This window comes from Notamacropus eugenii, chromosome 5 (genome assembly GCF_028372415.1).
Source record: "Notamacropus eugenii isolate mMacEug1 chromosome 5, mMacEug1.pri_v2, whole genome shotgun sequence".
Lineage (NCBI taxonomy): Eukaryota > Metazoa > Chordata > Mammalia > Diprotodontia > Macropodidae > Notamacropus > Notamacropus eugenii.
In genome coordinates, this window is record NC_092876.1 from 442,484,448 (window position 1) to 442,510,678 (window position 26,231).

General features: G+C 33.4%; 1 protein-coding gene across 9 annotated transcripts in view; it reads left to right on the plus strand.

Moving 5' to 3' along the window:
• DMD (dystrophin) overlaps positions 1-26,231 on the plus strand; it is a 2,329,373-nt gene that overhangs the window by 684,412 nt on the left and 1,618,730 nt on the right. The window lies entirely within an intron of this gene.

Genomic DNA, 26,231 nt, shown 5'->3' on the forward strand with positions numbered 1-26,231 from the left:
TATGTAATATATATTTGTACCTTTTTTTTTTTTTGAGAGGTACTAATGTGATTTCATCCTAGTGGGAAACATGCAAGTCCTTCCCCAGCTATACATATGTAAATTATCTTTAACTTAGCATGTCAAGAGTTTGACCTGGGGAACAGAGAGGTTGAGGTCATTATATATCATATGTAAATCTTGAATTGAAGTGTAAGATTTGAATCTTTCTATTATTATGATGCTGCCATGAATGGACTTCATAAATGATGATATTACAGAAAAGGAACAAAAATCTATCACCAAATAGATCAAATGTCCTGATATAATATTTTATATTACGTATATTAAGATAGAATAGCAGATATGATTATGCTTAATTTATGTATATTAGTGTTTTCCTTTGGGGGAAAGTTGGGACACTGAATATTTTTTGAAACTTTTTTTCTTTAATATTTTTTATTTTCTATCATAACATATCTATAATATGTGATAAATTTATTTTTGGATAGTAATAAGCCAATATATAATATTGCATAAAAGAGAAATGTTAATAGAATAGTATTATCTTTGGGAACATAGTAACACTAATGATAATAATATAGATGATTACTAGACCTGTGATTTCATTGCCATATGGAAATCGCAGATGAGAAAACTCTCTCCACCATTACAATAAAGCATAATTTTAAAAAGCAATAAATTACAGGTAGTACATCCTATCAAGATGCAGTTTAAGATTTCTAAGTAATTTTAGAAATCATGTAGTCTAATCTCCTTCATTTTTCAAGTAAGAAAAATGAGGACCAGAGAGACTGAGTGACTTCCCTAAGTTCAAACAGGGAGTAAATGACAGAGGAGGGAAGACCTCGGTGTCTCTCATATATACTAGCTATGTGACCTTGGGGAAATCCAGTAAGCTCTCAGACCCTCTATGCAACTCCTTAAGACCTTAAATTACTGTGAAATTGCTGATCTAGTTTAAAAGAGTTTCAATATTGGAAATTCCCTAAACCAATGGAGTCATAGATCTGGACTCACACTCCCATTACCCCCCCAAAAAATATAATTCCATTTGGAGAAAACATGTACTTCTAGATTTCTTTTAAAATCGATTTCTTGATATGTTTATCCTAAATCAGAGGTTTCTAATTCATTGTCTTAGTAGTCACATATGAGACAACTCCCAAGAAGAAATTCTTTAAGACTGCATTTTAGCTTAATAAGTAATTTTTTAAAAATCAAAAAATAAACAGCAGTATTTTATATGCTCCTTAACTCTCAGTTAATTTGTTTCTATGCAGACAATAATAGTTACAGTATTTGTGGAAGTGAGCCTATATTTTCCTGTTTTGTGATTACTTGATGTTCAAATAATCAGAGGGTCATTGAACATTTCTTGCTACTTCCAAGGAATCTAGCACAATTTTTAACATATGAATGCCTGAAATTGTGTGAGAGATGAATCATCTTTCTTCTCTGAAACCCAACCCCTTAGGCAACACCAAATGGTACCATAGGGTAAAAAACCATTGAACAGATGGGAATGTCTCCCAGGAACACCAAAGCAAAGCCTGCCTATCCAGATCCTTCCAGAATATACCCTTACGACATAGTCCTTTAGGACTATGGGAATTTGCCAGCTAACATGCAACTGAACTCTCCTGTACACTGTATCTCTATGAATTGAAATGTGAACTCTTTGCGACAAGGGACTGTCTTACTTCTCTATTTGTATTCCTATCACTTACTAATAGAAGTTGTGGAAGCAAAAATTGTCTTTTGCCTCTTTTTGTATCTTTAGCACTTAAGTACTTGGCACATAATAGACACTTAGTAACTGTTTATTCACTGACTGCTTGGTACATAATAAATATTTAATAAAATGATTTTCCATTCCATTCTACACTCAGACATATGCAGTGGGATCTTGTATTCTCAATTTTTAAGTGCTTATGTACAATGTATTACAGAAAGAAAGACTTATGAAAAGCAGTCCCTGCTCTCAAAAAGCTCACATTGTGTTCTCTCTCTCTGCCTCTGTCTCTCTCTCTCTCTGTCTGTCTCTCTCCCACCCCTCTCCATCTTTCTCTCTCTCTATCCCTCTTTCTCTCCCTCTCTCTGTCTCTGTCTCTCTCTCCCTCTGTCTCTGTCTCTGTCTCTCTCTGTCTTTCTCTCTCTCTATCCCTCTTTCTCTCTGTCTCTGGTGATGGTATAATATTATTACAGATTTGTAATATATTTTGAGAAGAGTAAAATATTAAGAACTAGTGAGATCAGAAAAGACTTTCCCATACGGTGCAGTAACTGGAATGAAACTCATTGGAAGTCAGGTCATTGATGAGTCAAGGGCATCCCAGGCACTGGCGGGGGGGGGGGAGGGGAGCCAAGGGAGGGTAGTCAGTGGAAAATCTCCAAGGCAGACTCTAGAATATCCCATTCAAGGAATAGCAAGTGGGCTAGTTGCACTTCAATACAATGTTCCTGAAAGGGAGTCATATAAAATAAGGTTGAAAAGAGAGACAGGAGCCAGACTCTGAAGGATTTCAAAGTCAAAGCTCTGAAGCTGGTATTTGAGGCTACAGTTAATAAGAAACCCTGAAGAACAATGCGGTCAGACCTTGGCTGCAGAACCTTACTTTGGCAGCTCTGAGGAGAGTGGATTGGAGAGAGGACAGAGCCATTGGGGACAATTGTAATCATCCAGGGGAGAGGCTTTGATTTCGATTGTGGAAAGGGAAAGAAGCGAATGGGTCCAAGGGATGAAATAGGGACAGAACGGACAAGTGCGATTGGATATCAGAGAGAGGAAATGTGAAAAAATCAAAAATGACAAGGAGGTCGTAAAATTGACTAAAAGATGGTGATATCCTTAGCAAAAATAGAGAAGCTTGGAGAGGCAATCTTAGGAAGGAAAATAAGGAATTCTTTTACTTTATTTTTTGCAATTGTTGATTTCAGATGTTTACAGCAGGAATGTGCAGTTGATGAGGAGCGACTAAAGTTTGAGTATTTTTATACTTTTTAGAAAAGTATATTTACTTAAGTACTACAATTCACAGAAAATATTACCAAAAGAATGTGCCACATTCTCCCTCTCTTATAGACATAGTTCAAGGGAAAGAAGTTTCCAGTGCAGAGAGTGTGGGTGGCAAAGAGTTAATTTACAGATCGTAGCTGCTGAACGGCCTTTTCTTCTACTTGTGGGGTTCTCAAAAAGTGCCCTTACCCATGCTGAACCTGCTTCCATATTCCTTACCTTCTGCTGAGGAGGCTTCCACCAGTTGTACTGAGGATATGGTTAAGACATCAGTGGAAAGTTGGGAAGCCCCAAATTCTTAAAAACAAAACAACTTTAATTGTATATATAGATTATCCTAGAGATGAGAATTGACCCCATTGGAACTAATGAGTCCATCCAGAGAGGGTGTAGAAAGAGAAGATATAGTAGCCCAGAATAGATTGTTCAGGAATGATTATGATTAAGAGTTGTTTTGAAATCTCTCTATCTTAGTGCAACCAAGAAATTCAGGCTTCATATTGAAATGCAATGAAGTACTTGTGGATGACAACATTCATTAAGATTCAAATGAAACATTTTATTAATCCAAAGGAGGTACTTCTCCCTTCCACCTCCACATATTGGGAATCATTCTAGTATATATAAAATATGCTTTTCCTACCACAACCAAGTACTTAAAACTACCTAAAGCAGATTCATCCCTTCTCCTAAGGGGAAATTATATGAGTCTTTCAAATATAAATACAGTGACTTAGGTATCTCACCACAACCAAATCAAATAAGAGTTTTCTCTGAGGTTCTAGTTTTGTTCAGAACAGAGGGAGCTACTGCTGTCCTCTACGATGTCATGATACAGTTTTATGAACACCCATATATGCTAATGATCAGTCATTTTCTTTTTCATTCAGTATTTCAAGAGATACAGTTGGTGATCTGTATTGGAGGGATACCATCAACCTACCTAACATGACAACTACACAGTTCCTCCTCTCATCATCCCCAGAGTACCTACTTGTATGGACAGGTTTATTTGCCTCATTGGACTCTGGAGTTGTCCTAATACCTAGTTCAAATTTCTCCAGGTGATCTACTAAGGACTCTCTCATAGTGTGTAAGTGGAGTACTTGTTGGTAAAGCCTGATATCACTTAGATGAGATACCATTCAATTGAGGGGATTTAATTTCTTTATTATCATTTTCCTTATGTTAGCAATCTAGCTTTTCTAAAAGGACTTGAGATTAATAGCTTTTGCAATATGTTTATTCTCCATATCAAGCTCTCATTAGGGTAATCCTACAGGGTAATAAAATTTCCCTCCTTATTGCATTATAGATATTCCCCATTGGCATCTAACAGCTCACAAGTAAAGGATGTCAGGCTCCTGTAGATGCTCATCCAATCTCCCCAAATTCCTTTCATTTGTGTTTTCTTTCTTATACTTCAATCACAAAAATAACTTCAAGGTCATTTTCAAAAGTAAAAACAAACATTACAGACCAAGCCTAACTCAGTCCTCTACAATGGTTCATCCTCAGGAAAAGAACACATTGAAACACTCATGGTTTATAAAATTCAATAAAATAAAAATCTCCTTACAATACAGTTAATAGTATACAATTCACTAATTCCAAAGATGCTATTTCCCCCACTTTTTTACATTCTACAAGGCAGCAATGCTGGGTCAAAAATAGATCCCATAGAATCACTGAACAAGTTGTGATATGTGAACATAATGGAATACCATAGTTCTTTAAGAAATGATGAACAGGCAGATTTCAAAAAACCTGGGAAGACTTTTATGAACTAATGCTGGTTGAAATGAGCAGAACCAGGAGAATATTGTACACAGTAATAGCGACATTGTGTGATGATTAACAATGATAGACTTAATCCTTCTCAGCAATACAATGATCCAAGACAATTCCAAAATATTCATGATGGAAAATGTTATGCACATGCAGAGAAAGAACTGTGGAGTCTTAGTGCAAATTGAAGCATATTATTTTTCACTTTTTTGTGTTTTTTCTCATTCCCTCTTTTTACTGATTTTTCTTTCACAATATGATTAAGGTGGGAATATGTTTAACATGGATAGCCTATATCAGATTGCTTACTGTCTTGGGGAGGTGGGAAAAAAAGAAAAGAGTGAGAAAAATCTGGAATTCAAAAATCTTAAAACAATGATTGTTGAAAACTATCTTTACATATAATTGGAAAAATAAAATGCTATTAAGGGCAAAACAAAACATATACATACACATACGTAGACACACGTGTGTGTGTGTGTGTGTGTGTGTGTGTGTGTGTATACCCAATAGCTCTAGGAGTCCTGCTAAATCTCCAGGCACCAAATTCCTACAATTTCTTCTTTTTGTGCTTCACACAATAAGAAAACTATGTTAATGTTTCATGTCTTCCATGACAGTTGTACCCTGAGTATGGTTCCCTTGCCCACCTAAAGGGAAAGAAGAAGATGACAACAATATAAAAATACCTACAAGCAAAGCCTCTAAAATACAATTTGAACACAAGCCTAAAAAGAATTCCTAGAAGAGTTAAAGAAAAAGAAAAGAGTGATAGAGGAAAATTGAAAAAAAAAATGAGAGTAAGGCAAGAAAAATATGAATAAAATTAATGGCTTGGTAAAAGAGACACAAAAATATAGAAGAAAATAGCATCTTAAAAAAAGAGAGAATTGGCCAAATGGTAAGAGATGCACAAAAATTTAGTGAAGAAAGGAACTTTAAAAAGTAGAATTGACCAGATGGAAAAGAGATACAAAAGCTCACTGAAGGAAATAATTTCCTAAAGATTTAGAATTGGGCAAGTGGAAGTCAACAACTCCATGAGACACCAGGAAATAATAAAATAAGAGTCAAAAGACTAAAAAAAGAGAAAATGTGAAATATTTGATCAGAAAAAACAACTGACCTGTAAAATAAAGAGGTACTTTGAGAATTATTGATCTAGCTGAAAGCCATGTTTAATAAAAGAGCATCAAAATCTTGTTTAAAGAAATTATAATGGAAAACTGCCCTAATATCTTATATCCAAAGGGTAAAGTAGAAGTTGAAAGAATCTGCTTATTATCTCCTAAAAGAGACATCAAAATATCATGGGAACACAATTAAAATCACACTGAATTTGGTAACTTCCACTTAATATATCTGAGGGCTTGGACAATGATATTCCAGAAGGCAAAAGACAAAGAATTGCAATCAAAAATCACCTACCCAGCAAAACTGAGTTTAACGTCAGAGTGAAAAAATAGATATTTAGTAAAATAGAGAACTTTACAACATTCCTGGTAAAAAGAGTAGAGCTGAATAGAAAATTTCACATTCAACCTCAATACTCAAAAGAAGCATAAAAAGGTAAACAAGCATAAAAGAGAAATATTAAGGGACTTAATAAAGTTAAAGTGTTTATCTTATAACAGGAAAGGTGATATGTATGTATGTACATAATCCCTAAGAACTTTAACATTATTAGAGCAGTTAGAAGAAGTTTATATAGACAAAGTCCATGAGTGTGAGTCAATTATGTTGGGATAATCTCAAAAACAATTGAAAGAATGAGAAAGAGGGATGCACTGGGAGAAGGGAGAAGTAGGATAGAGAATATTATCTCACAATAAGAAGTATGTAAAGAAGATCTTTTACAGTAGAGAGGAAAATTGTGGCATATGGCAAGCAAAGTTTGAAACTTAATCCTGTTTGAACTGGTTCAAGGAGGGGAGAATATACACATGTGCATTCAATTAGTCATAGAAATCTTTTTTATCCAAGAGGGATATGAAAGAGAAAGGTGATAAGAAAAGTTGGGGAATAAAATATGTAACAGAACTTGTTCTGCCATTTACCCATTGATGGGCATCCCTTCAATTTCCAGTTCTTTGACACTACAAAGAACATATAGGTTCTTTTCCTTGTTTTCCCTAATTATCTTTAGAAATAGTCAGACTAAGTCCTGCTATTGCTGAGACAAAGGATATAGGTAGTTTAATAACTCTTTGAATATAATTCCAGATTGCTCTCCAAAATGGCTAGATCAGTTCACAATTCCACCTATAATGAATTAGGTCCCAATTTTTCTATATCCCCTCCAAAATTTGTCAATTTCCCCTTCTACAATATTAGCCAATCTGGTAGGTATAAAATAATATCTCAAAGTTGTTGGATTTCTCTAATCAATAATGATTTATAGAATTTTCATATGAGTATAAATTGTTTTGATTCATCAGAAAATTCCTGTTTATATCCTTTGACCATTTATCATTTGGGGGATGATTCATTTTCTTATAGTTTTGACAAAGTTCTTTATACATTTTTAGATATGAGACCTTTATCTGATAAATTAACTATAGCATTTTTATACCATTTTTTCCTTTCATTCTGATCTTAACCACATTTGTTTTATTTGTACAAAACCTTTTAATTTAATGTAATTTAAATTATCCATGTTACATCTACTTTTGTTTTTTTTTTTAATTGCAATGTGTGGAAATATGTTTTCCATGATTTCACATGGATAATTTATATCATATTGCTTCCTTCTTCGTGTGTAGGGGAAGGACTGGAGGAAGAGAATTTGAAACTCAAAATGTTTTTAAAGAATGTTAAAAATAAATAGCCCATTTAAAAAGAAAAGAAAAAAGAAAAATTTAAATACTATTTAATTGTAATGACCATTCTTCATCCCAGAAAAGGGGAAAGACACTGACTTCTTCTTTTTCCTCTTCCTCTTCTTCTTCCTCTTCTTTTGTTTTGAGAAGTGGCTGGCTATGGGTGTGTAATGTTTCTTATCTTCTCCAATGTACTCACCCAGTTTATTTTGCTTACCTTTTTTTCTTTTTCTTTGTTATAAGAGAAGGCTGGAGGGGAGAGTGGTAAAAGGAGTTAACCTGGGATATCCATAAATAATCATGATCTAAAAACAAAGGTCTAAATAAGACTTAAAAATCCAGAATGAGATTTACTATTTATTCCTGTTGGAACTGATCCAGTGTTCTGGCTTTTTGAACTACTATTTGATAGATTCTGACCTTGTCATTCAGGTTGTTAGCCTTCTTAGCTTTGTGACATCTAAATATTTGATAAATATGCCACTGAATTCATTGAAATTTATGATAAAATACCATAGGGCTAAAGACAAATCCTTGGAGGTATCCAGTTGCAACCTCATTCCATGGTAATATGGGAAGACTAAAACCATTTTTTGAAACTAACATTTTAACCAATTCTGAAACAGTCTCACTCTGTTATCTTCTCACCCACACCTCTCCATTTTTTCTGAAAGAAATAGAACGAAGGAATTTGTCTTATGAGTCAGTTGCCTTTTGGGAATTACCTTTCCTGATATTTTCCATTGACTCAGAATCTTTCTTTTTGGAAACATTATTAAATTCAGTCCCTGAATGATTTCAGGGAGGTTACGTAATTTCAAACAGAGAAACAACTTTGTTCAATGATATTCTTTTAATCAAGAGGAGACATACTCACCAGAGTTGTTCATCATCCTCATGACTGATACTCTATGCCATAGCCAAATGCAAATGAGATCTACTTTAGATGCTTAGTATTTTTAGTTATATTTTCAAAAAACATTGTGGAGAGTGCACTAAAATCTCAAATAGTATAGGATCCTCACTTAATGAGATCTATAGTAATTCCAAAGTGAGGGACATAAGAGTCTGTGAAAGAAAAATCAGATGTGTCTGTGCATACATACATACATATGTGTATATGGACATGTGGACATACATATATTTGCATGTCTTAGATAATAAAATATACTTGAGTGAGTCCATAGACTACTGTATTCATCCTCAATGAGAAATTGGTTGAATTCTGAATTAAAGGAGAAGGAAACCTAGCTGGATAGTATTTGGGAAATCACATAGCTCCTTAATGATTCCAAATTATTCCTGCCTTCCAAAGACTGATCTTTATAAATACTCATTTTCTCCCTGCAATGCTATATGACCATAAGTCACAGAATATTTTTTCAATTGAAAGTCAGAGTTTGACCCCAAAGGATGTGTAAAGGAAGCTGAAAATGTATTGACCAGGGAATTAATTTGATTCCTCTAAATTGTGTGGTTGGAAGGAGGGCTTTTACCATAGGTTGGATGTTCATGGAAGATAAGGACCCTGGTGGTTGGAATTCTGAGTTTTAATATATTTTGGAGTTATTTGAAGTTATAGAGAGGAAAGCTATTTCTCTCCTCTCATTTTTATCTGGTGTAATAAGAGAGACACAATTGTTTTTGACTTTTTTCCTAAGTTCCTAGTAAAAAATGAATCACACATTAGGGATAAGAAGTGAAATTTACAAGTGGTATCAAAATTATAGAAGTCAGTTGTTAGAAAAAAACATTTTGTAGTTTCACAATATTATGTCTTTAAAATGGATTTCTGTGTCAGGCTGCTCTTGCTTAGAGCTATTTCAAAGAAAAAATTATGTTTTGTGATATGTGGAAAAGATCTTAGAGACTGAATATTTCTCTTAGCCACATTATAAGTTGAAGTTTAAGTATTTAGTGAGCTCATATAAGATATTCTTTAGAACATAAACTTAAAATCTGATGCTTGCTTTTAGTCTGTCTTGGAGTGCTTGGATAGGAACAATTTTCACAAGTTTTTTTTCCCTGTAGGCATGACTTCCTGGAAGCAATTGTCAGTCTGCATGCAGTTTGTATTGTCTTCAGGTATTAAAGTTGTGCATAGCCTGTGAAAAATTCCTGTGAGACCTGCCCCATTATTGCATTGAGAGAGATGCTTCATCCCAGTAGTCTCTTACTCATTGGTGCTGTGATGGTAGAACTGAGTTTGCACATACCATTTAACCTGTCTTTAAAATCTATAAGTCCTGAATTCATGGGGACTTAAATTGCCCTTAAACCAAAAAGGAATGGAGAAAAGAAATAAGCAGGGAAGATTGGTCACAAAACTAGAAAGTATATACTTATCTCCTAATAGTGGAAGAACAAGGCTATTGAATAAGATAAGACATCAATGGCATACTTGATCTTTTTCTTTATCCCCTAGAAAACAGATGCTGAAATATCATATAAAGTCAATTTGGGGTGCTGGCTCTGCTGAGTCTGAGCTAATAAACCTTAATGCTGTATGGAGGGCATGGGGCAAGGTATGATTGCTATCATCAGTTGTCAGTTTGAGAAAAGGAATGGTGATAACACCACCTTATCCCAGCAGTGATAAGTAAAAGTTGCTGAAGGACCACATTTGGTCTCGTTAGAATGTGTGTGTGTGTGTGTGTGTGTGTGTGTGTGTGTGTGCACGCGCGCAGGTGGGGGGGGTTGGTGGGGGTGAAGAACTTCTGAAAAAATTAGAGCTATCCAAAATCTAAATGTCTATAGGAATTGTTGTGTTCCCCCTTACTTGAGGACTTTAAGTGAAGAATAGATGCCCTCCTGGGAGAAGACATTGTAAAAAGCGTTGTATTCTGACATGAATAAAACTAATTGGAGTATAAATTCACATTCAACCATGAGTTTTTGTAATCATTAAAAAGATTATATATTTATTGACTCAACTCATAAAGTTGGAAAATCGTATACATACATGTGCACAGGGAAGAAATTGTGTGCATATATGTGCATGCATGTATATACATATTTATAATAACTAATAGAATATGAATTCTAGTTAAAAGTTTAATGCAATACTTTTTATGAATTATCAGATCACCCATCTTAAAAAACTTAAGTAAGTTTTACCCCATGTAAATACTAGGAGTGTGTACTACTATATATGCTTGCTAACTGTGGTTATTCTTAATTGTATATTAAAGTACTGCAAAGTTATTTTAATCATATGCACAGATAAGTACATCACGTATGTATATATGTACAAATGTCTCTGGAAACATAGAAATGAAAATATATGTCATGAATTTTATCTCTATAATTACGTATGTTTAAAATAATTTCTACTGCCTTCTTTGAAAGTAAATGACAACGCATAGCCAAGGTAGTTTATATTAGTAATATATTTCCAAGAAAACATCTTTATTTTTAAATTTTTGTAGATACTCTAAGAATTTTAAAATAATACTAAAATTATTAAAGTTGTGAGTAAATTATACATCTTTAGTTTCTGTTGGTATTTTTAAAAAATAACAATTGTGAAAATTTAAGTATATAACTATATAGACACAAAGATGTGTATATATATATATATATGTATATATAGAGAGAGACAGAGAGAGAGAGAGAGAGAGAGAGAGAGAGAGAGAGAGAGAGATAGATAGATAGATAGATAGATAGATAGATAGATATTTGCACATATCTCTTACAAAAAGATTGGCAAGGTCTAACATGGTAAATGGAAAGAAGAAAGGTAGTGACTTTCTAGATAAAGAATCCTAGCAGATCATGGAACAAGCAGTGTGGTTAGATATTGGGTATGAGAATACATATTAGCAAGGGCAAAAAATCAGATTTTTTTTTTCCACACACAACTAATGAGACTACTAAAGTGAACTTAGCTTTCTTAGAAAAGGGTAGTACAGTAGTCACAATTCTGTTTTAACCATCCTATTATCTGGACACTAGTATATTGCCCATAATTATGGAAGAACATAATGAAGTAGCATGGCATAATACTGCCTTTATGAAAGTGTTTATTTACCATAAAATATAGGAATTGGAAGAGACCTCATAGATCATTTAGTCCAAATGCCTTATTTTAAAGATGAGCAGGTAAAATGACTTGACTAATATTACACAGCTGACAGACTTTTCAATTAAGACTTTAAAAATTTGTTGCATAAATATGAGCTATCACTATTTTTATAAGCTCAGCCTTCTGACTTCCAGCCCAGTACTCCTTCAACTATACCACCTTTTACAAACTTCTAAAAGTCAATAGACAAGTCTAATGGCTCTTCTGAAACATCCAGTGTTGATAACCTTATACTTTTTATGGGCATATCTGTAAGAAGTAGTAGTGAACTGTATTGCTACAATTATAAAAAAAAAAGATTTTTTAAATGTCTAAAGGCATATAGCAGTCATTTAAAAAATTTTTCAAATTACTAAGCAATTGGTGACACATGGAGAATCATCTATTTAAAATCCTAATGTATTACTGTAGTTACTATGATGTAGCCTGCCCAATGTCAAGTATGATAAATGATGTAAATCATTGTCATAAAATCTGTCAAAGAAAATAATGGCTTTAACAGAGTATGCTTTACATATTGAATTATGATTTGAAAGCAAAAATATTAGCAGTTGCAGTGAGTTGAAGGTGCAGAAGCTCTCAGTTCCATAATTTTTTTTTAATTTTCCTCTTTTGTAACATGTTTTCCAAAATTATACATTTTATATCACAACCAAGGTGTAAAGGAGGTAGTCTACACTCTTCTATTATAAGAAGGCACCTGATTTGTTTACCTAAATACTAAATGGTTGATCAGTAAAGCTTTATAGAGAAAAAAGGGCACGGAAATTTTCATCACTTACATATGTATATGTTTTTATTAAAGTACTAGACACTGAATGTAGATTTCAAAATCCTTTCTGGGACCCTTAGAATATCGTATTGTAGATGTCATTTGTGGAATGTATAAGTTGTAATGTTTTGATCGTTGAAAAGTTTGGGAGCATACATGTTCAGTAAAAGCTTTAATATTTCATTAAAACCATATTTCACTTGCACTTCATGGTGACAGTTTTCTAAAGGATTCTCAACTAAAAAAGTGAATTAGTTAAGGAAAATAAGACAAATACTGGGGAGAATTGAAAACACATTTTCTTTTACTTTTTACTTGAAATTTCTTATCAAATAAAATAGAAATGACAGTGTATTATTCTGTAAGAAAAGAAGCTGCTTGGCTAGATAGGGATAATATTATTTCCAATGATATGGTAATATCCAGTCATCTTTTTTTTTTCTTGACAGTCTCTTTTGCACATAACTATTACTAAATCTTATCAATCTATTTAAGACTTTTAATCTCATTGGTACCAACCTGGCATAGCCATGTAGAGTAATCACCTAAAATGTCTAACAATCTATCTTTTTATTCCCTCCACTTTCCAGCTGTAGATCTATGATCAACTTATTTTCTCTGTAAACAGGCTGGTCATGTCACTCTTTTCCTCAAAATATTCAACGGCTCTCTTTTACTGTATGAATACAATCAAAACTCCATAGCCTTTAATTCTAGAGCCCTCCTACTCTATAAACATCCTACCTGTCTCATCTTATCACAGAAAAGTCACATTCATAAACTCTCTGCCTTAGACCATTTGAATCAATGGCAGATAGTTACCTGTACCTCATGCTTTCCCAGCTTCATATCTTTGTTTCTGCTGTTTTCTCTACCTCCATGGCCCTTCAGTATAGTTTCATCATTTACTTATTCCCATCCTTTAGAACCCAGTTCAAATTCCACTTCCTTTATGAACTCGATACTGACCCTCCTTGACAGTAATTACCTTTTACCTCAGGACCTCATACTCTCCTTTATGCTTCACTTGTGTTTCTGTTTTTATATTATAGTCTCTCTACCAAGCTCTAATATGAACTTTGTGCCCCATTCCCTGACCCTGCAAGTTCCAAAAGAGTAGATCAATATTTGTTTAATTCATTTGAATATCATATACTCAGGCATATGGTTTTTATCTTTTATTTTATTTTACAAGACAAATATTCCTTTTTCTTATGAATAAACATCAAGAATCATGAATGTTTCAATGCAAAAATAACCGATTATATGTGAAACTTCTATTATGTAAACTTCTGTTACATGAAAATATATATTAATTTTAACATGATAACAAAATTGCCTTGTTTGTATCCACTTCTAAATTTCCTTCTCTTTTCTCCTGTATATTTTTTTCTTTGACCTTTTTTTCCCACTTGATTTCTACCCAACCTTCAACTTCTCCCCAAATAGAAGTCCATTATTGTAACAAATAAGTATAACCAAGCAAAACAAACCCATTGACAATATCTGAAAGTTTCACTCCTTCTGTCCCTGACTTCTTTAATCAGGAGGTAGTTTGTTTCATCATCACTCTTCTGGAGTTGTGGCTAGCCATTATATTTATATAAATACTAATGTCTTCCAAATTTTTTTTCTTTAGAGTATAATAGTAATTGTATATATTTTTCCTCGTTCTATTCACTTTACTCTGCATTAATTCATAAAAGTCTCCACAAGTTTCTATGATTCCATCATTTTAGGGACATCTTGACATTAGTACTCTGTTAGTTGAGGTTAAATATTGGGATGAAATATACAGAAAGCATTAAATACTTAAAAACAAGAGATTTACTTAGTGGCACCTAGTTTCTACACACACACACACACGCACACACACACACACACACACACACACACACACACACACACACACACACACACACACACCTGATCAGTTCATCAAGCCATATTGACTGATGTGGTTTTCAAATAGTCATCAAGTCAAATAAGACCTTGATCTCCCTTGGGTGGAACATTTTATGTCCTCAGGTGACCAGGAAACTACTATCAACGTAGCCTTTTCCTATTCCAATTGAGGATGGAGATGGCATTTTATCACATAATTTTTGTAATTTCTTATAGCAGAATAATATGCTATCATATATGCATCTCTGTATATATTTGTATATACCATCATTTGCTCATCTAGTCATTTACCATTTAATAAGCATCCACTTTTATTTTATTTTTTCTTTTTTGACCTTCAGTGTGTATATGCCTGTTAAGTGTTTCATTCAAATAAAGACATGCACAGGTAATGTTTTTTGTTTTTTGTTTTTTGTTTTTTGTTTTTTTTTTTTGACACAACTCTAAGTCGCTTTCAATAATGGTTGGACCAGTTTAGATCTTCACCAACAGTGTGTTGGCTTCCTTATCCTCCCACATACCCTTCAATATTTGCCACTCTGTACTTTAATCATCTTTACTTATCTGAGGAGTGTGAGTTAGCACCCTCACCTTTATTTTAATTTTCCTTTCTCCTAGTATTAGTAATTTGGAGTATTCTTTTTCAAATGGTTGTTTATAGTCTTTCTTTCTTTTGAAAATTACATGTTCATATCCTCTGACTATTTGCCCATTTGGAAATGGCTCTTGTTTTTCTTTATTTCTGTCAATTCCTTCTATATCTCAGATATCATACCTTCATATGATAAATTTCCTGCAAAGATTATTCTTTTTACATTTTCACTTCTAATTCTGACTGTATTCATTATGTTCATGCAGAATCTTTGACTCATATGTATAATAAAACTTACCAATTTTATCTCCTGTGAACCTCTGTTTTCCTTATATAATCAAGAACTCTTTTCTGCTCTTTAGTTTTGAAAACTGCCTCCTCTATTCCTTTAATTTGACAATGACATGACTTATACTGTACTCCTTTGGAGGTTATTATGATGTGGAGTGCAAAGTATTAGTCTGAGCTTAATGTATTTAGTATTTGCAGTGTACAATACAATGATAATCCCTAGAGAGACAAATGTAACTAAGCATAATAGTCCCTGTCCTTAAGAAATTTAAATTCCAATTACAACATAGAAAGGAGAAAGAGAAAGGTGGGTCTGTGATATACAAGAGCAAAATGGCTGAAAAATGCCAGGAAGTGGTGTGGTCTTCAGATTCCAGGCAAAATATGTCAAAAACTTACCTATTATAGCCCAGGGTCCCAGAGACAGAGTTTAAAATGGAAGGAGAGGGTTGAAAAACATAACCTAACTAAAGTCAGAATGGTTTAGCAATGACATTTATTTTCACAAGCTCCATACTTTTGACTTGCCGGCAATATACAGAAAGGCAGATTTTGTGGGGAGGAGGGTTATACAGAGAGGCAGGGAAATGTAGTTTGTGTTCTTATCCTGTTCTCATTTTTGTGTTAATTAATTTTAGTTGGCTCTTTAGGGTTCTCTGAGTAAATCATATCATATGCAAGAAGCAGTAAATATATTTCTTTTTTGCATGCTCATTCAATTTATTTTCTTTTTGCTATACCTAGCATTTCATGAATTATATAACATAATAGTGCTGGCAATGGACACACTTGTTTTACCCCAATCTTATTATAAAAGTCTTTGATTTTTTCCATTATCAGTAATGCTAACTCATGTTTTTTACATAGATATTGTTTTCAACGTTAAGGAAATGTTAGTTTATTCATATATATACATATACATATATATATATTTAATTTCTAACATTGAATTTTACCAAAGCATTTCTAAAACTATTAAAATCATATGATATTTATTGTTTTGTCATGAAGATGATTTGTTAAAATTTCTAGTATTTTTTAAATATTCAGTCCATCTTCTATTCATGGTATAAATGCAACTTGTGTATATACTGCTCATATTTTAACAATAATTTTGTGATATGTATTACAGTTATTGGTCAATGATTTTCTCTTATTTTTTCTCCTGCTGTACATGTCCGTAACTATATTTATCTCATAGAAGGAATTTGATAGATATATTTTCCTCTTTTTGTAAATATTTTATGTTAAAATAAAATTTCTTTGACTATTTGATGGACACCACTTGCATAGGCATTACTAGTATTTTTTCCTTTGAAAGTTCCTCTCTGGGTCATTCAATTTCTTTTTTCTGAGATTGATATATTTAAATTATATATATATATACATATATGTACACATATATGTATATATAATATATATATATACATACACATACATATATGTAACTTTGATTTGCATAGCTTTGTGATTGGCCAGAATAAAAAGTGTAATATTTAGAGTTCGAGAGGTTGGATTCTAATTAGATTATAAAACTATTTCATACCTGGCTAAACATGGATGACTTGGCACATCATCCTTCTGAAACTGTTTTCTTCACCTTTAAAATGTGAAAGAGAGACTAGATGATCTAGATCTAAGGTCCCTTCCAACCCTGATTACATGGACCTGTTATTCTGAAGACTGGAGATAGGGAGGCCAGCTGAGAGTTAGTTACAAAAGTTGAGGAATGAATAGATGAAAGCCTGACTAGGATGATGATATCTGGAGTGGCGTAAAAGCGGTATATGTTAGAGACATTGGAAAGGAAGAATCTATAGCAATCAATTTATATATAGGAAGCCTAAAAGAGAGAAGAAACAAATTATCAGGGTAAAAATCCAGGATTTTTCTTTATACCAAATACAACAGAATAAGACATAATCATTATCAGTCTTGTTCATAAAATATTATTTTAAATATAGAATATTATTTATGTGACAAAGCAGGATTTAAAAATCTTTTCATGCTTATGATATTTCAACAGACAACTAATATTTCACTTGCTTTCATCTACTGGCTATAAGTAGATCTCCAAAGAACATAGGGACAAATGATTATTAAAGCAGAACCGCTGTTTTTGTTTCTTTGTTTGTTAATTTTCTGGTTTCCTTAAATCCTGAACTTGGTGCTTCTCAGTCACACATTAGACTGAGGAATGAAGATGAGAAAATCACATGAAAAAATTGCTGCATCATAGCATTTTAGAGTTTAATGGAGTCTAGTTCAGCGAGTCCAGCATCTTCCCTTTAGATCCTGGGGGTGGGGAGGGTGGGAATGAAGCCTAGAGTGAAGTAGCTTGCCAAAGGTCAGATAGCTCATTTGTAGCAGAATCCAGGAGAGTTTAAAAATGAACATAGAGAGGGACATTTCTGCTTAGGCATAGTATTTTACTTTGGTGTCACTAGCCAAGTGACTACTCTGATTAACCCCTAACTACATTATTTCAGAGAAATTCCCATTGATCATGGGTACAATCTTGTTGCATTTCCTTTCTGCACTACTTCCACCTGAATCGCACATTTTGTACATCGTCATTTTCCCCATTAGCGGGGTCCATAATGGTGCTGTATCTGATTATCTGTCTTCACTTTCTGTAGTCCTTGGCATAGGGGAATATTAGTGAAGTTGAGAAATGGATTCTGGAACTGTTCCCCTTATAAGGAAGACTAAAACCATTTACCTACTTGTAAGAGATATGTTTCTTAGCCATATTACTAATACGATGTTTTCTATATTATAAAAGACTTGTTTTCAAAACATACAATTTCAGGGAGCATGATTTGGCCAATAGCAATTCTGAATCTGTACAATAACAAGTTATGTTAAGAAAAACTCATTCTCTGTTAATGATTTGAATAAATACAGAGCTGCAAATTGAGATATTTTGTTTCCCCTTCTATATTGTCAAAAATATCTTTTAGAGAGAAAAGTTCAACATAAAGCTCCATAGAAGGATGAAAAGTGTACTCTGTAGTTCTCAGAGATGTTTGTGAGTTTGTCTGTTTGAAAATAGAAATGACATTATATTTTAATTCACAGTTTACTTTGAGGAACAGAACATGCCATCATCAGTCATTGATTTTTGCCTTCTCAAAAGCTGTGTGACTGTCTTGTTTATAACTTATTTATGACATATTTTGGGAATATTTCTATGTCTGCCAGACACTTTGGCCACATTCATTTTTTTTGTAATTCTAAACTCAAAAAAATATGTTCATGACTTATTTAGTTCAGTTGAAACAGTACAGAATTTATAGATCCTTTGAAATTATTTGAACAAATGAAAATTACAAATTATTTTCCTGAGCCCTGTTTTTCTCCATTTGTATATGAAATTATTTTTCCCAAGATCTAAGCAAGTAATCTAGTTTTCTTTCAAGGAAGAACCATGAAATTAAAAACTAGGGGCATATAGTTTACAGGGCATGAGAGAACAGAAAAATATTGTATAATGTACATGCATGGGGTATAAATGATTTCCCATATTCCATATTCTGTAAATGCTACCTGAAATTTTCAAATGAACATTTTTTATTACATTAATTACACCTGGAAATATAAAATACTAATATAATTGGATAACGTGTATGTTCAACCATGAATATCTCAAGAATTTCAGATGTTCACTATGGCAGAATCTAGTTGAATTATAATGAATTAGTGAGAGCATCCATGCTGAGGTTCACATTAATAATTACCTTTTGAGAACCATGATTTAATAAAAATGAAAAATAAGTTTATATAATTGTTTTTCTACTCCTTGTTTCAGATGTACTTCTAACCCTAGACCAAAGGAGGTAAGGAAGGAAATCCAAGGCTACCACTGAGAGGAATCTCCTCCTCTCCTCATTTCTTGCCCCTTAACAGTTCCTTCTCAAGGATTCTACTGGATTTCCATGCCTACTTTAATTTCTAGAATTTCTGTAGTTCTTAATAATTTATTTACATACAACTTCTGAGGCATGAACAAAATAACTTTTTATATTAGTAAGCATATTAGGATATACATCCATCATCTATAGACTCACTAAAAGCATCTTTGAGACAATTCCTGAAACATACAGGGTGAGAGGAATTATATTTGCTTCATCCTGTCCTCATCTTTATTTTATTTCTTGTGATAGATCTCTATATTTTGAAAGTTTTTAAAATTCAATTTGTTCATTTCACATAGTTTACAATTTATGAGCATTTATTGTGGTGATATCTTTAACAACATTGTTCTGAAATGTATGTTGATCAATATCATGTCTCTATAATTGTGGGAAATAGTTTTGCTGTGATAATCATCTGAATAGCAGTGCAATTTACTTCACTTATCTATGAAACAGCTCTTTTACACTTAGGGATATTTTGTAGACTGAATTTGTAGAAGGACAATGTGTCATATGATTGCTCATGAAAAGTATCCACCGTCTAATGTATAATTCCAGCCATCATGTCATGAATATGAAGAGTTTGATCTAAAAGGTCCTTTCTAGCTCTATATCCTATGAAACTATGTCTGGATTGGGGATAATTAAGAAAAGCCTTCCAGAAGAGGTTGAAATTGAATGTCTTTTTGAAAGAAAAATTATATCCAGCATTTAAATAGAGGTTTAGGTTTTACTAAGTAGTTTGCAAACATTTCATCTGATACAACAACCTTGTGAGCTAGATACTATTACTATTCTCATTTTACATATTAGGAGAATGAGACAGAGGTGAAGTGATTTGCCAACGGCAGCTTGAAAGCATCAGGCTGGTTTTAAATTCAGATTTGCTTGACTCCACTGAGCTGCTTCTGTAGACAGCAGTCTATAATATTGAGGGTGAAACTTCTTTGCTAGTGCTAGGTTTACACATTCAAATGAGGAACAAAAGTTTAAGTAGAAGATGTGCTTTTCCTTTTGGTGAGACTATCTTAACTATTTAATTTTCTTAAGAGTTAATGTCAAATCTGTCTAGTTCTGCTAAGAAGGTCTGAATCTTGGAAAGCAGAATACGATATCTTAAGTCTTAAGCTTTAAAGTAGATCCCTTTAGCGGAATCATTATTCATAAAGATGTTCTCCCTACTTAAACTGTATTTTCTCAACAATAAATCCAAGTAATTGATTTAACATTAGAGTTAAATTAACCCCACATTGTCAATTGTGGAATAAGGTTTTAATTATATTCATCAGTAGCCATTACTGTCCTTCTCCCATGTCCTCTATATCCAGTTCTAAAATACCTTGGAGTTTTGTACTTTCGTGTGACTAACACTTAACAGGGTCTTTTAACCATTGAATTCTACATCATGATGTGACTTCTCGCACTCATAAGCAAACAAACAAAATCAAGTAAAAGGTACTTTAGCTGGTTTTTGGAAGAATTCTTCAAATCTATGACCAATTTCTCCTATTCTTATGAATTATTTATATGGAAATGACTGCTTTCTTTGGAGAATTATGAGATTTGAGAAAAAGTTTGGGAAAAGTTCAAGGAAGAAGGAAATCAAAGAAGAAATGTGGGTTGTTCTTCTAAATTATTAAAGAGTGGAGCCCATAGAAAATGGACAGTAGTAGATAAGGAAGAACATTAACAGACATTGTGTTGTAGCCACACTTCAATGCTAGAGAGGAACCAGATCTGAACCTAGATTATCTGCCTCTTTTCTGGAATAGGGCAGGTAGATGGAGACTAAATAAGCAGTTAAATGAGCAGGTAGATCTCAGGGCACAAAGAAATCTCTCTATAGGATGTATAGAAAAATTGACCTTTCATCCATTAGTCAAATGCAGCACTCACTCCATCTCTGTGCCTTTTCACTAACTATCTACCATTCATAGAATGCATTCTTTTCTCACCTCCAACTCTTAGAATTCTTCTCCTCAAGATACTGCTCAACTTGTAGCTGGAGGGAGTCATGGACATCTTCTTAGATCCTCCCACTTTTTTTAACTGATGAGAAAATTAAGTCCCAGAAATCTTATGCAAGACCACATAAGGAAGGAGAGATCAGAGACCAAAACCCAAACTTTTTGACTCTCATTCCAGCACTCACCCCCACTACATCATATGAAAATTAATTTTCAATGAAAAAGAGATATTTAATAGATCCATTCCTGAAACAACTTTTGAAGTTCTTATATAATTTTTGGCATATCTCAAGTTCTTAAAAGAGATTATTCAACTAATCAAAGTTTTTATGATTATAAAAATGCATATAATGTTTGCTAGAGCTTTAATACATCACCAAAGCAGTATCAAACATGAAAAATCAATTAAAAGACATTTTCTGACATTTAATCATTCATTTAGAAATGGAGAAAAAATTGTCTCCCTCTAGTCTTGAGACCCCACTACCCATGCCAGCTTCCTTGATGACATATTTAGCTATAAACATGAAAAGGATTTCTAGGTGAAAAGACCCTAAGGTCATAAGTTACCAGGATTTCCACTGAACTCCACTATCACAGGGAGATGATACTGAATTATACAATGTTTTCCACCAAATTTAAACTTTTGCTAGTTCTGATTAAACTCACTGTTTAGGTTTGGGCATGCTGAAAAACTCTATCGTTTTTCCAAGGATCAGTTAAATTCCACAAAATTTTATATATACCAGAAGAGTTGAGTATGACAATGAGGTTGCAGTTCAGATTTACTGAAATTATGCCAAAACTTTGAAAGAAATAAGATATTTGAAAGGAGGGGATTGGTTGAAGGAAAATATTGAGTTTTGTATGGGACATGTTGATTTTGATATGCCAATGGGACATCCAATTCAAGGTATCTAAAAGGTAGTTGGTTATGTATGAGAAAATAGGCATAGCTGTAGTAGTCAACTTAAAGAGGATAATTGAACTCATAGGACATGGTTCACAAAGTGAACTAGTAGAGAGGAAGAGAAGATGTCCACACACCAAACTTTGGGGGATACAACTGACTGTGGGTGCAACCTGGATGAAAATCCAGCCAAGGATACTGAAAAAGAGTGATCAGATAAGTAGGAAAAGAATCAGTAGGGCAGTGTCCAAAAAAAGAAAGAGTTTCAAAGGGGAAAGTGATTAATGTCAAAGTATACTTGGGAATTTAAGGAAGACGAAGACTGAGAATAGCCTATTAGAGTTGACTTTGGTAATTTTGGAGTAAGTAGTTTCAGTTGAATGATGAAATTTAAAGCCATAGAGGAAAAGATGTGGAGTAAGGTAATGTAGACTTTCTCATGGAGTTTAACAATGAAGAGGAAAGAAAAAGGCAGTAATTAATGGGGATGATCAGATCATGTGAGTTTTATTTTTAAAGAATGGAAGAAATATAGTTGTGTTTTTCAGTAGCCAAAAAAATGTCAATTTGATAAGGAAAGATTGAAAGTTAGAAAGAAAATGGGCATGATAGCATGGGGTATCTTCTGGAGAAAATACAATAGAATAGTATGTAAGAGATGCAGGAGGGTTGGACTTGACAAAGACAAGAGAGATATCGTTTTTAGGAATGCAGTGGTATAGTCTCTGTACTCTGCCCTGCTCAGATAACATCTGGAATTTTGTGTTAAGTTCTGGGTACCACAATGAAGCAAGACCATTGTTATTCTGGAAGTTAATCAAGATGTTGAAGAATCTTAAGCTCATGCCAAATGAAGATCAATTGAAAATACACAGGATATATAATCTGTTGAAGATTTGGTGGGGGTTGAAGGAGCACAGAGCTAGTAAGGGGTACGATGGCGATCTTCAATGTTTGAAAAAAATATTCTATGCAACAGAAATTAGATTTATTCAGTTTAGTCCCAGAGGACATAAGCAATAACCCTCGGTAGAAACTGAAAGCAAGCAAATTTAGGTTTGATGTCAGGAAACACTCCCTAACAAAGAAATATGACCCAGTTGGAATAGACTGCCTAAGGAGATACTAGGTTACACCTCCTTGATGCAAAGGTTGAATAACTACTTGTAAGAGATGATATAGTGAGGGTTACTTTTCAGTAGGATTTGGGCTTCTGAGATCCTTTCCAACACTAAAATTCTGTGACTCAAACTTTTGATGTAATAAATTACTGAGGGCACGGAGAAGATGAATGACTTGTTCAGGGTCTCAACCAGGCAGTATCAGATTCTAGACCTGAACTCAGATTTTCCTTAGACCACTGGGCCACAATATTCCCAGGTGCCAAAAACAAATGAAACTTATTTTATGAGGACAGGAAGGAAATATACTTGATCCATAGAAAATTGACAATGTTATCATGAAAAAGGCAATTCCAGCATTTCCACTTGGAAAGTTTGAGGTTCTCTTTAATACTGGTTGGTTTATTTTCTTAATAAAAAAAATTCATATGATACAAATGGAGATTGAGTTTACTCAGATAGCTCTTTTTGTTGATTCCAATATATGCCCAAGATGTTCACATGCTCAGTTACACTCAGAAATTATAAAGCAATGAGAATTTCTTCATTGCTATTCATGAAAATATAACGCTATCCCTCTGTCTTTATTTCTATATTCTGTTAAAAGTAAGCATTCAAAATATATGGGTTCTTTCCTCAAAATCTCCACTGTAAATTTGCATACATTGAGCTATGGAACTTTCTAGTTGTACGAATTCCCTTGTTTTAAGTTTTCAAGAGTGGGATTAGGGAGAGAGAAAGAAAAAAGAGGGGAGAGGAGAGGAGAGGAAGAGAAAAATGTTTTTGGAGGTAATCATACTTAGGTAGATTTGAATTTATGACTATCAATAATGATTAAGTGAATTATTTTTTAAAAGTTACTCCAGTTTATTCATTGTTTGAAATCATTTTTCTTTAAAGCTCTCATTGTAAAGGTTTTATTATGTGCATAACTTCACACAAAGCCATTTGGATACAGAATTTATAGTTAGCAGAAATAATGTCCTTGGTTTAAGGTTTTGTCTTCTCTGCTATTTCCCAGCTTCTTCTTTACTGAATGTCAAGTATGTATAAACAGAAATAGGTTATAAAGATTTTAGTTTTTAATTTGTATTGTGCAGTAGACATGACTGCCTACTACAATTCATTATATTGTAATGGCAATGCTCTAATTTGTATTTTAGCATTGTGGAAGATTATTTGAATAATAATTTTTAAAGAAGGCATGCCGTAAAGGCTGTTATTAAACCCCTAAATAAAAGTCTATGTTGAGCTACAAATTTCTAAGAGCTTCTATTCCAATAGGGGCATAGGGTACCCCTGATACTATTATTGTGGTTAAGATGGAGATAGAAAGATTAGAAAATAGTGCAATTAGATATATTTGGAACTGGAAGAAAAGTAAGACACAAAAAGGTTGTTTATGAGATTGTTCATTTGGAAGGATGTTTGTGGGGAAATGCATTCATGATTGGTCTGTGCTACCTCTGCTAGATGTATAATTCCAAGGAAGTGGCCATTGGTGTCTGCCAGGAATTAGTGATCTGCTGGTCTCAAGTTGCTGCTTCCACAGTCACAGCTCTTTTAAAACAGACAAATAAAAAACAAAACTAAACAGCCAGGCAGGCATTTAATCCTTCCTCTAAAATCACAGTCTTTTATTTCATATAATCTTCTGGATGGGCTAGAAACTCCAAAGATCTCTGATCTTTCCTTCAAACAAAAAAGGAAAGGGGAAAACAAGAATGAAAAACAACAAAAAACAGGGACAGCAATAAAGTAAATCCTAGGTGGATTCCAAAAAGGCATTACCTTCCTTCCACCTTAATTCTCTTTTTAAATATTAACCTATACTATATGTATGTGACCAACAATAGACCTCCGGACTTTGAGGCACCCTAAACAGTTGACACATCGGGTGACAAGTTCAAAGATATAAAAAGATTTTGACAGGCTAGAATGAAGAGTTGAATCTGATCAGATGAAACTTAAAAAGTAGAAACGTAAAATCCTACACGTCGATTTACAAAATTAACTTCATAAACTGCCTGCCATGAGTGGACCATAACACATGTGGAAAAGAGAATTGAGTTCTATTATTAGAAAACAACTAGAAAAAAATGCGTCCATAGGAGCACATTGTCCAGAACAAGAGAAAATTTCCCCAGTCAGATCATGTTTGAAGTTCTGCATTCCATTAAGGATAGAACATTTTTTTAAAACACTTATTTAAAAAATAAGGTGGAACACAACCAAGGGAGAGGTAAAGGAACTAAGGAGGTTTACTTTGGAGAAGAAATATTTCATAGAGTATGTGATAAGTGCCTTCAGGTATTTGAAAAACTGAAATATGGAAGAGATCAATTCATTCTTGAATAATGTTCAGAAGCTAACAAAAAGTAGGTTTAGTGTAAGAGAAAATATTCCAACAATTAGTGGTAGCAAAAGGTGTAACTGAGTAAAGAAGTTCTGAGTTCTCTTTCAGTGGAGGGTTTCATAATAGATTACTTCTTTGAAATGCTACAGAGGTGATTCCTGTTCATGTACAAGTTATGCCAGATGGTTTGTAAGTTTTCTTCCCCTGTCACTATCTTCTGTGGAACTGCCTTTCCTCCTTTCCACATATGGCTCCATTGGTCTTTGTTTCTGACTTTTATTTATGTTCAGTTTTTGCCTCATTTTAACTGTATAAATGGGTCTGAGGACTCAGTATTGTAGAGAATACATATTTATCATTTGTTTTGGATCTTAAAATCCCTAGGAATGTCCCTGAGTCCTACATGTCACTATGAAAGTCCTACCTAAAATAATATTGTTTGAAGATTCCACACATTATTGTAATATAGGTCTTATCTATAAAGATTAAATGTTCCTGACAGTTCTATAATGACAAGGAAAGATAATATTATCTGCTAGAAAAATAGAGAGTGTCATTTTTAAGCCATCTTCATAAAAACATTGGCAATATTGTGGAAATGTCAGGGTACAAAAACTATAAAATGGTAAAAATTCTGTAGAATCAAATGCTGCAGTCATCCCACTCTTCTGGGAAATGTAGAAACTGGGG